Raw genomic sequence first — 8777 nt, 5'->3', positions numbered from 1 at the left:
AATATTAGGAACAGAAGGGTGTCGATTCCCCTTTTGAAACTTTCATCAAGCCAGACCTAAATGAGCATTTGAGAACCTTTTACGCTTAAGCGGGAAAAAATGGATGGTAAATCAATGAAAAAGAGAATTCTTTGAAATATGGACTTTCTAAGTATCTGAAAGATGAACTTGAAATAAGCCTAAAAATGACACTAGATTCACGACATTCAACAATGTGTATTCAGCAGTGGTTGCTGAACTCAGTAATCAAGGTCTAGGATTCCTTGTACATAAACCATCAATATGTCCGGATGATTTCACAAAAAAATGATCCTGACTAACCCAGATACACAAGTCGGATTATCAAAGTCTGGTTTGATATAATGATGCATCTGTGTAGAAGGGGACGAGAAAACTTGAGAGAAATGTCAAGGGACACATTTGCAGTACAGACAGACGGAGTTGTACGGCGTTATATTTTGCAGGTTCTCATTATTTTCTATATTTATATTCTAGATTTCAATGGACAAAATGCACATTTATTCATTTATTTAATCAACACACGATACCGTACAAGTACAAATTAAGAATCTTACATACATATTATAATTATTCCTGTGTTTGTCTTTCTATGCATTTGAGTAGCAAAAATGAATATGACAATGACTCCACAAACTGAATTTCCATGGAATTGTGTGAATGCGCTTGTAGACCTATAAATATATTTCAAAAAAGCATATCGACCGTTAATTTATTATTTTTAAAAAATACTTACCTGACCAAAACTGAACACTCTACCTAAAAATCAACTGGTTGTTCCTAATAGAAAACAATTCAATTTTAAATGTATAATTTTGATTTCTTAAATTTTGTTTCAGGTCAAAGATGAGACGGAAAAGAACCATGGTGCCAATGCAAATCCAAACGACAACATAGGAGAAGGAAGAATGTACGAGAAGTGGGAAATCCAATGTGTCCAGTCGCCTCAATTACGAAATACATTTCAAAGCTGAACCCTGATCACAATGCGCTATGGCAACAACCAAAAGACATATTTACTTAAGATAACAATGTATGGTATACAAAAATCACCAGACGGACAAAAAAACACTTTCTCGTCCAAGATTTGCAAAGTATCAAAACTTTCAAAATCATTGCTTATCCACACAAAACCACTCTATCCGCGCTACAGCTATTACTGAGTTGGACGAAGCTGGAATTGACACTCGCCATATTATGCGTGTCTCAGGTCACAAGAGTGAAACCTCAATTAAACATTATACCTCATGGCTCTGCGAAAAGAAAAAAAGGAAATATCAGATTGTTGAAGTGAAATCTTAATAAACAAAGAATGTACCAGTTCAAAAGTCAGTACATCGTCAATTTCTACCCCAACATATGCAATCGTGCCTGTAGTCCAGCCCAATATTGAAAATGCTTTACCAATTGACTTATCAGAATTAGATTTCCTATATGCAAATGAAAATTTACAAAACAGTCTCTTTGACAATTCTATGGATCAGAGCATTCCAAACAAAGCACCAAATCAGATTATGGCGACACTTTCAAATCAAATGTCCGGCAAATTTCTTCCTAATCAATTCAACCCGATGCAGTTTAACAATCCTTTGAAACCCACTAACAGGAATATGATGCCATATATCTCGAACAATAATTGTAATGTGAATTTTCTCTTTCATTTGAGATAAGATATCTAATTTTCAATTTTTTAAACTTTTTTTGGTTGTTACTTCTCTCTCGATATATCACACTCTCGTATTCAGTATAATATAGCCCATACTGACTGTAATAGAGGGTGTTACGCTTCCTATCACACTCTGTAAATATATCACCCTCGACTTTGTCTCCGGTTATATATTTATCTCGTGATATACTATAGCGATGATTATGATCTACAGTCGATGTACTGGATTCCTAATTTCGATAGAACTCTAACAAATAAAAACTTCTGGAACAGGGTTATGTTGTTACAAGATTAAAGTCATCACTATAGAAGTTTTATGGTCGTCATGAACTCGTTGATCGTTATGGTGTATCCATCGCACATTGAAAACTGATTTATTTAACGTGTCATAGTTTTCTTTTCCTCTTTCGACTATTCCGGACATGACTTTTTTGAGCAACTCGGTGGGTGTTTCCATAAAAAAACAGAGGATGCTTACCCAGCCGGTGCACATGTTCCATGCTCCAATTTTTAATTGAGTCCAAGTTGCTCATTTGCTTTTGTTACTTTGTATGAGTGATTCTAATTACTTTATGTTCTTTGTTATGTATGTCTGTTTTCCATGTCTGGTCTTTGTCCATGGATTACATTCTTTTTTGCTTACTGCGATAACTTTGGTTCCCTTGATTACTCTTCCACAAAAGTCAATACAGACGGTGTTACAAAGCTTGATCTGGAAAATGTTTCACAAATTTTAACTTCTATATACACAGCTGTCAAAGAGAGTCGTCAGTCCTACCACGACAGTTGTTACTCGCATAGTATTAATTCGATGTGGATCCTGAAAATGTCGAAAGATCTTCTGGAAACCCTCAATAAAAGATTATTTTCAGAATACAATAGTATTATAACCTCTGATTTTTCAACTCTTTATACTTCTATTCCCAGTACTCAGTTAAAGTCCCGACTCAAAAACAGATTTCATCGTTGTTACAAGAAAAGACGGTACACCAAGATACAAACATATAGTTTTTGGTGGAGATTTCTCATACTTTGTAAAAAAGCGATTCAAAATCATCTCTTAAATATACCGAAGAAGATGTTTTCAAAATGTTAGAATTCTTATTGACAACATATGTTTGCTCCTCTATTTACTGACTATTTCTTTAATGAGAATGACTTTACTGCTGATCTGATATAAAGAAGAGATGTCGTTTAGCTAGACCCTAATATATACTTTCGCTATATAGATAACGTATTATCGTTAAACAATTTTAGTTTCGGGGATTTTATTCATTGCAACCGAAAGAACCGGAAGTGAAGGATATCACAGGCAATTCCGCCTCATATCTTGACCTACACTAAAATCGATGGTAAAGAAAAGCTATAGACCAAACTATATGTCAAACGCTGACTTTTTATTACGTATTATCAACTTTCCTTGTATCTGTGACAACATCCCTTCAGCATCTGCGTATGGAGTTTTCATATCACAACTGAAATGTTATACCACGGCCTGTCGGAACTCCGCAGGCTTTGTTTTAAACTGTGCTAGATATCTAACAATTAGGCATCTGGAACATAGTTATGTTGCAACAAGATTAAATTCATCACTTCGGAAGTTTTTTGAACCCGTGGATCGTTACGTTGTATCTATCTAAAAGAGTAATCAAGGGAACCAAGGTTATAGCGGTAATCAAATGAATGTAATCCAGGGACAAAGACCAGACATGGAAAACAGACATACACAACAAAAAACACAAGTCAACCAAATTCACACACATAAAACAACAAAAGTAAACGAGCAACTCGAACTCCACTAAAAACCGGGACATGGACCAGCTACACCGGTAGGGTAAGAGTCCCCTGCTTTTCTAGAAACACCCGCCGAGTTGTTCATAAAAAGGCAAGTCCGGGGTAGACAAACGACGAAAGAAAAACTTTGACCCGTTGAATAAATCAGTTTTCGTGGTGCAGATGGATACACCATAACGATCCACGAATTCATGATGAAGACCATAAAACTTCGGTAGTGATGACTTTAATCTTGTAGCGCAACATAACCCTGTTCCAGAAGCCTATTTGTTATAATTATAGCGCGATACAAAAAGTCTTCATAGTTTCGGCAAGCTATGGCATAACGTTTAAGTTGTATGATGTCACATTTTTTTCGAATTAACGGTAGAGTGTTCTGTTATTTTGTATTACATAGCGGAGCGGTCAATACACTTAGGTAATCTAGGAAATCTTACATTGTTGGTATCGGAAAAAACTACCACGTAAATTTCTTTGTGTTTTAAAAAATGTTATCATATTTGAAAAGTTATTCTTATGTTAAGGCTCTCTCTCTCTCTTCTCTCTTTCTCTCTCTCTCTCTCTCTCTCTCTCTCTCTCTCTCTCTTCAAGTATAACTAAATCAACTATTTAACGTATTTTTGACAGAATCCATACAATTTGATATTTTATTTCGTTCCATTTTCCTAAATAGAAATAAATTATTGATAATAAATTGAGAAAATGTACATGTATTATTCATGCAACTGACGCGTATGCCTGTTTTTCCTTGAAATCATAAAACCAAGCTGTACTCTATGGCCCAAAATAAAATAAAATAACTTGTTCAATTGTGAATGGTATATAAATGCAAAGATCAATCACATTGTACCCACATCCGAAAAGGTAAAACATGGGATCTGGTGAAGCTTAAATCATCTAAATAATTATGAAATTCAACATGATTTTCCTTTAAACGTTAGTAACTGGAAGAAACAACATATTTTGCAGTCATTTCAGCGAATTCGACCGCGATAGTATTGCCTTTATTTTTTTTTCTCAACCGACAGACGCCTGCTTTAATTATCTTTACGAAGGCCTTTATCACTCCTGAGTGATTATTTTGATTTAAATCGCATTTCTGTTCGATCTGGCGTTTTTGAAATGTTGTCCTTGTTCGCAATGTCAAGATTTGACTGTATTGGTCCGCCAAAAGAATTTATATTCTCATTAAATTTCGGTACATTGTAAACTATATCATGGAATTTAATACTCGATGAGTAGTAAGCAGCGACATATTCATCTTTTGGTTTAGGTTTGAAAGGTGATCTTAGAAAATTGATCGATTTCCTCATTGTGTTTGACTTCTTTTGAACATTATTAGCTACATTTACTGGTGTACCAATCGTGTATATGCTGTCGCGCAAAGTAAAATTCAAAGTATCATACTGGCCATCCAATTCGTTTTGTGTTTTGGTTGGATCGGAAGAATGATCACGTGAAAAGTCATATTCGAAATCGATTACAGGAGAGGCGTAGCAGTACATCGATTTAATATCTTATTTCCGTTGCTCTATTTCTGTTTCGTCTTCACTTATATCATTGGGCTTAAAATAACCAAGTCCACCAAAGGGGTTCAGGGGTTTCTTGTACTTTGTCTTACTAAAATTTAAGCGTTATTTTTATTCACAGAAAATGTTCTAAAAATTATGTTATTTTCTATAACTGAAATTTCTAATTTTACTTTGCTTTAATCGTTAAGAAAACAAGCTGAAAAAATATAAATAGATAAAAAGACATTTAGAATGTTTTTGTAGATCAGTTTGAATGGGTACAGAGGTAAAAATCTTTATTTTGTTTTATTTGTTTTAAACCTCTTTTCTTTCACAGAACCTTTTCAAATTACTACACAAACCCATGCAACACAGAATTGAGGACGGTTTAATCAATACAATTCATTCTCTACCAAATAACTCTTTGGGAATTAGTATGACACACTACTAAAATGGAGACAGTTGAATGAATAAAATATATTCTTACCGTCTTTTGTACCAAATAACTAGTGCAATGACAGCTAAAAGTAGTACTGCAGATACGAGTAAGGCTAAAATTGTGTATTCAGTATATAGACTGTCGTTATAATAAATGTTGGTTGAATTTGTTGTTCCATATCTCGTAGTCACGGTATTTGTGTTTGCGGAACTCAAATTTATATAGCCACGTTCAGTTGACACATTATATTTCCAGGGTTCTGTTGTTGAAGGTTTCCCTGTTCTCTTTGTTCCCGTGTAAATTCTTATCTGCCAGTTTACCTTGTACAGAAGTTGAACCATTTACAATGGTTTTGATGATTGCTACACTTACATGTTTTCAGTAGTATTTTTGCTGGTCGGTTGTTGAAAACTTTTTGTCTGTGTAAGTTAATGGAATTATTTTCGTTCTTGATTGTAGCCCAAGAGTGTGTTCGATTGTCAAAGTATCAGCTTTAGCTTCTGATATGTACGACATGTACATTTACAATTTGAACTCAACTACACCAACAATTGCAATTTTTAACAAATTTGCATAATTTGTTTGATATCAAATAATAAAACCTACAAATATGTGCGTTTACCATTAAGACTATGGATACTCAAAATTCGTGCCACCTCATTTTTTAGGTGTTTACTGGAAGAGAATAGTAAAACAATAGCACGTCAGAGAATGGAACATTCGCAAGGTGAACTATAGTTTACCTGTTCCAGGTTATTGTTATGATGTTGATATCTTACTTTACTGTAATAAACATTTAAATACTAAGTAGGTTCAGAATACTAATCAAACATTTATACTTTTTAAATAAAATGAGGATAATATATGTGATATGAACTTCAATGTCAATGAGAAACGATGGCATTTGAAGAAAGGAGATGATAAACTACATCCAGTTGTTATCTTTTAGAACTGAATATATAACCTAAATTTCAAGATAGTTTTATGTATTCCTTCAACTGAGTTCGGAACTTCCGTCTAGCGTGTACAATGTCAATTCCGTGCATTGTTTGTATTCTGTGGTACTGTGAGACTTATTCAACTCGTTTTGCTCATATAGAAAATCGTGTTTTTTTAACAAATATTCCTTATTCTGGATTTTGACTTTTTCAACTGTTAGGTAATTTATCTGATTCATATTTATTTCACAAAAACATTAAACGTCGGAATATGAATATTTGGCAACCTGCTGTTATGATTTTCGATCTATTGTTGTGTATAAGAAGTATTTCTGCTCCGTTTAACGATAACAATTTTGACCCATCGTTGTAAAGCTTCCTGTACAGTTATGCAAATTATCCGATTCAGTGTTTATTTACTTCACAAAGAATATCATAAATTTCTTACGTTCATTCGAAACATCTTCACATGTTGCATTATGACGACCACTGCATTTTGCTCCAGTTTTTTTTAGTCTACCATGATTTGCTTTCATCAGTAGGCACAGTATATTTTCCTTATCACAAGAGGCATCTATAATCGGAATTGTAAAAGTCTTTTAAAGTTGTACTATGTAAAATTATATAGTTAAGGGCTGTAGGAAAATATTTTGGATCTTCGTTTTTAAGTTGGAATTTCCATTGAGCAATAGGCAATGATCTATGGTTTAAAAGAAATAAACTACCCTCAGGGGCTTTAAACGGCCAAACACGTTATTTTAAGATCACCCAACATATAGCGAATGCAATCCGGTGTATGCGCAACAGATCCATACTCCTATGTTTAGTGCCTGGGTTCCTCGTTTACTTTTGTTTCTATTCACGTGTAATTTGGTTATTTCATTTGCTTTGTTGTGTGAGTAATGTTATGTTGTGTACTTAATTATTTTTGATCCATTACATGTTTCTACAGACAAGTATACTATAATGGACAGATTCAGAAACTGTATGACATTCTAGGATTGTTCACGCCTTATTGGTCAAGACGAGTATTAATGAGTGTCCTGAGACTGTGGTGTGATGTTGTTTTACATGGACGGAAGTTAAGTTTCTGAATTTGTTCATTATTTCAACATCTTCAGAAAAAAAAGAAATATTTGAATGGTACAAGTTACTCGGGAAATCAAATAATCTTATAGGTACAATATAATGATAGTAATAATAGTGTGCAAAAATACTTTTCAAAAGCCAAATTTCCGTCCTTTTAATCTAATACCTTTATTTACAGAGGAAAATGATAAAGTTACATGCATAATCTTAACAAAGAACTTTACAATACTATGGACCAATTTAGAACATGTGTGGCATTATGGGGTTGCTATTGTTCATGACTACATGACTTGGTCAAGATGAGTTTTATGAATGCGCTGTGATAATACGATGTTTTTAAAAGAAGTTTTATTTCTGAATCGGTTCAATAGTGAAACATCTACATAATAAGGTTTTCTTTTCATCAAATGGTGCAAGTAAGTATGAAAAGCAAATGACAATAATAGTCACGTATTAAAAATACTTTCAAATCTCTACTTCACCTTAAATTTAATTCTACAGATTTACATATTCGTTTAACAATATATATGTAAATAAAATAGTTAAAAAGTGTTGTTTACTTACAATTGTTGTTACGGCTATTGTAATTCACTGCCAGATAAGGCCGATGAGTACTAGTATTTGTGTGATTGTTTTGGCGAACGTCTATGATACACCTCAATCTTTGATTTTGAGACTGAGTTGGTTCTTCATTGTTTAATACATTTAGGTAGCACTCCAGCTAAGGATTATGTGATCCATGGGTACAAAGCCTACATATTTTTATTTTTGATATTTTGTTTGAAATGTCAGTTAGCAGAAATTAACATGTGGTTTTTCATATAACCCTTGTTCATAGGAGATAAAAAAACATATAGAATGCACTGTAGATTTAAGAATTCAGAATTCAGGGAGATAGGTCTGTAAATCACGCTGACAAACAATAGAATCAACTTGATTTTCAATGTTGATTATCTCCTAAGAGCAGGCAGATTTAAATGAATAATTACACATTTCATAAAATAGACCCATAAAACAACTTAATTACAAACATCACTATGTTTGTATTCAAAGTATAAATGTTTGATCTATGTTTCATATACAAAATTACTGCTGGTCATTTTTTTATAATTATTTTAAAAACTACTTAAGGGTAATAATAGTGTTCATGTCAAAAACCATTATAATTTTTTGTATCCATAATTCACATTTCAATAGTGCTTTCATCGGGATACGTATGAATTGTAATAATAAGATTTCGATCACAATGTTGCTATGCAGTATTAAAAAAAATATGTATTTTAAAAATCGTTCAGTCATGGAGCTTAAATCGATAATGATAA

The 8777-nt window shown here is 33.2% G+C and overlaps 1 pseudogene; it reads left to right on the top strand.

The window, feature by feature from the left end:
- The first annotated feature begins 362 nt into the window (after nucleotides 1-362).
- On the top strand, nucleotides 363-1042 carry LOC148619873 (uncharacterized; annotated as a pseudogene).
- The last annotated feature ends 7735 nt before the right edge of the window (nucleotides 1043-8777 follow it).

This window comes from Perna viridis, chromosome 4 (assembly GCF_037379345.1).
Source record: "Perna viridis isolate PV_CMFRI_1.1 ecotype Kerala chromosome 4, ASM3737934v1, whole genome shotgun sequence".
Taxonomy (NCBI): domain Eukaryota; kingdom Metazoa; phylum Mollusca; class Bivalvia; order Mytilida; family Mytilidae; genus Perna; species Perna viridis.
This window is presented reverse-complemented; position numbering and strand designations above follow the sequence as displayed.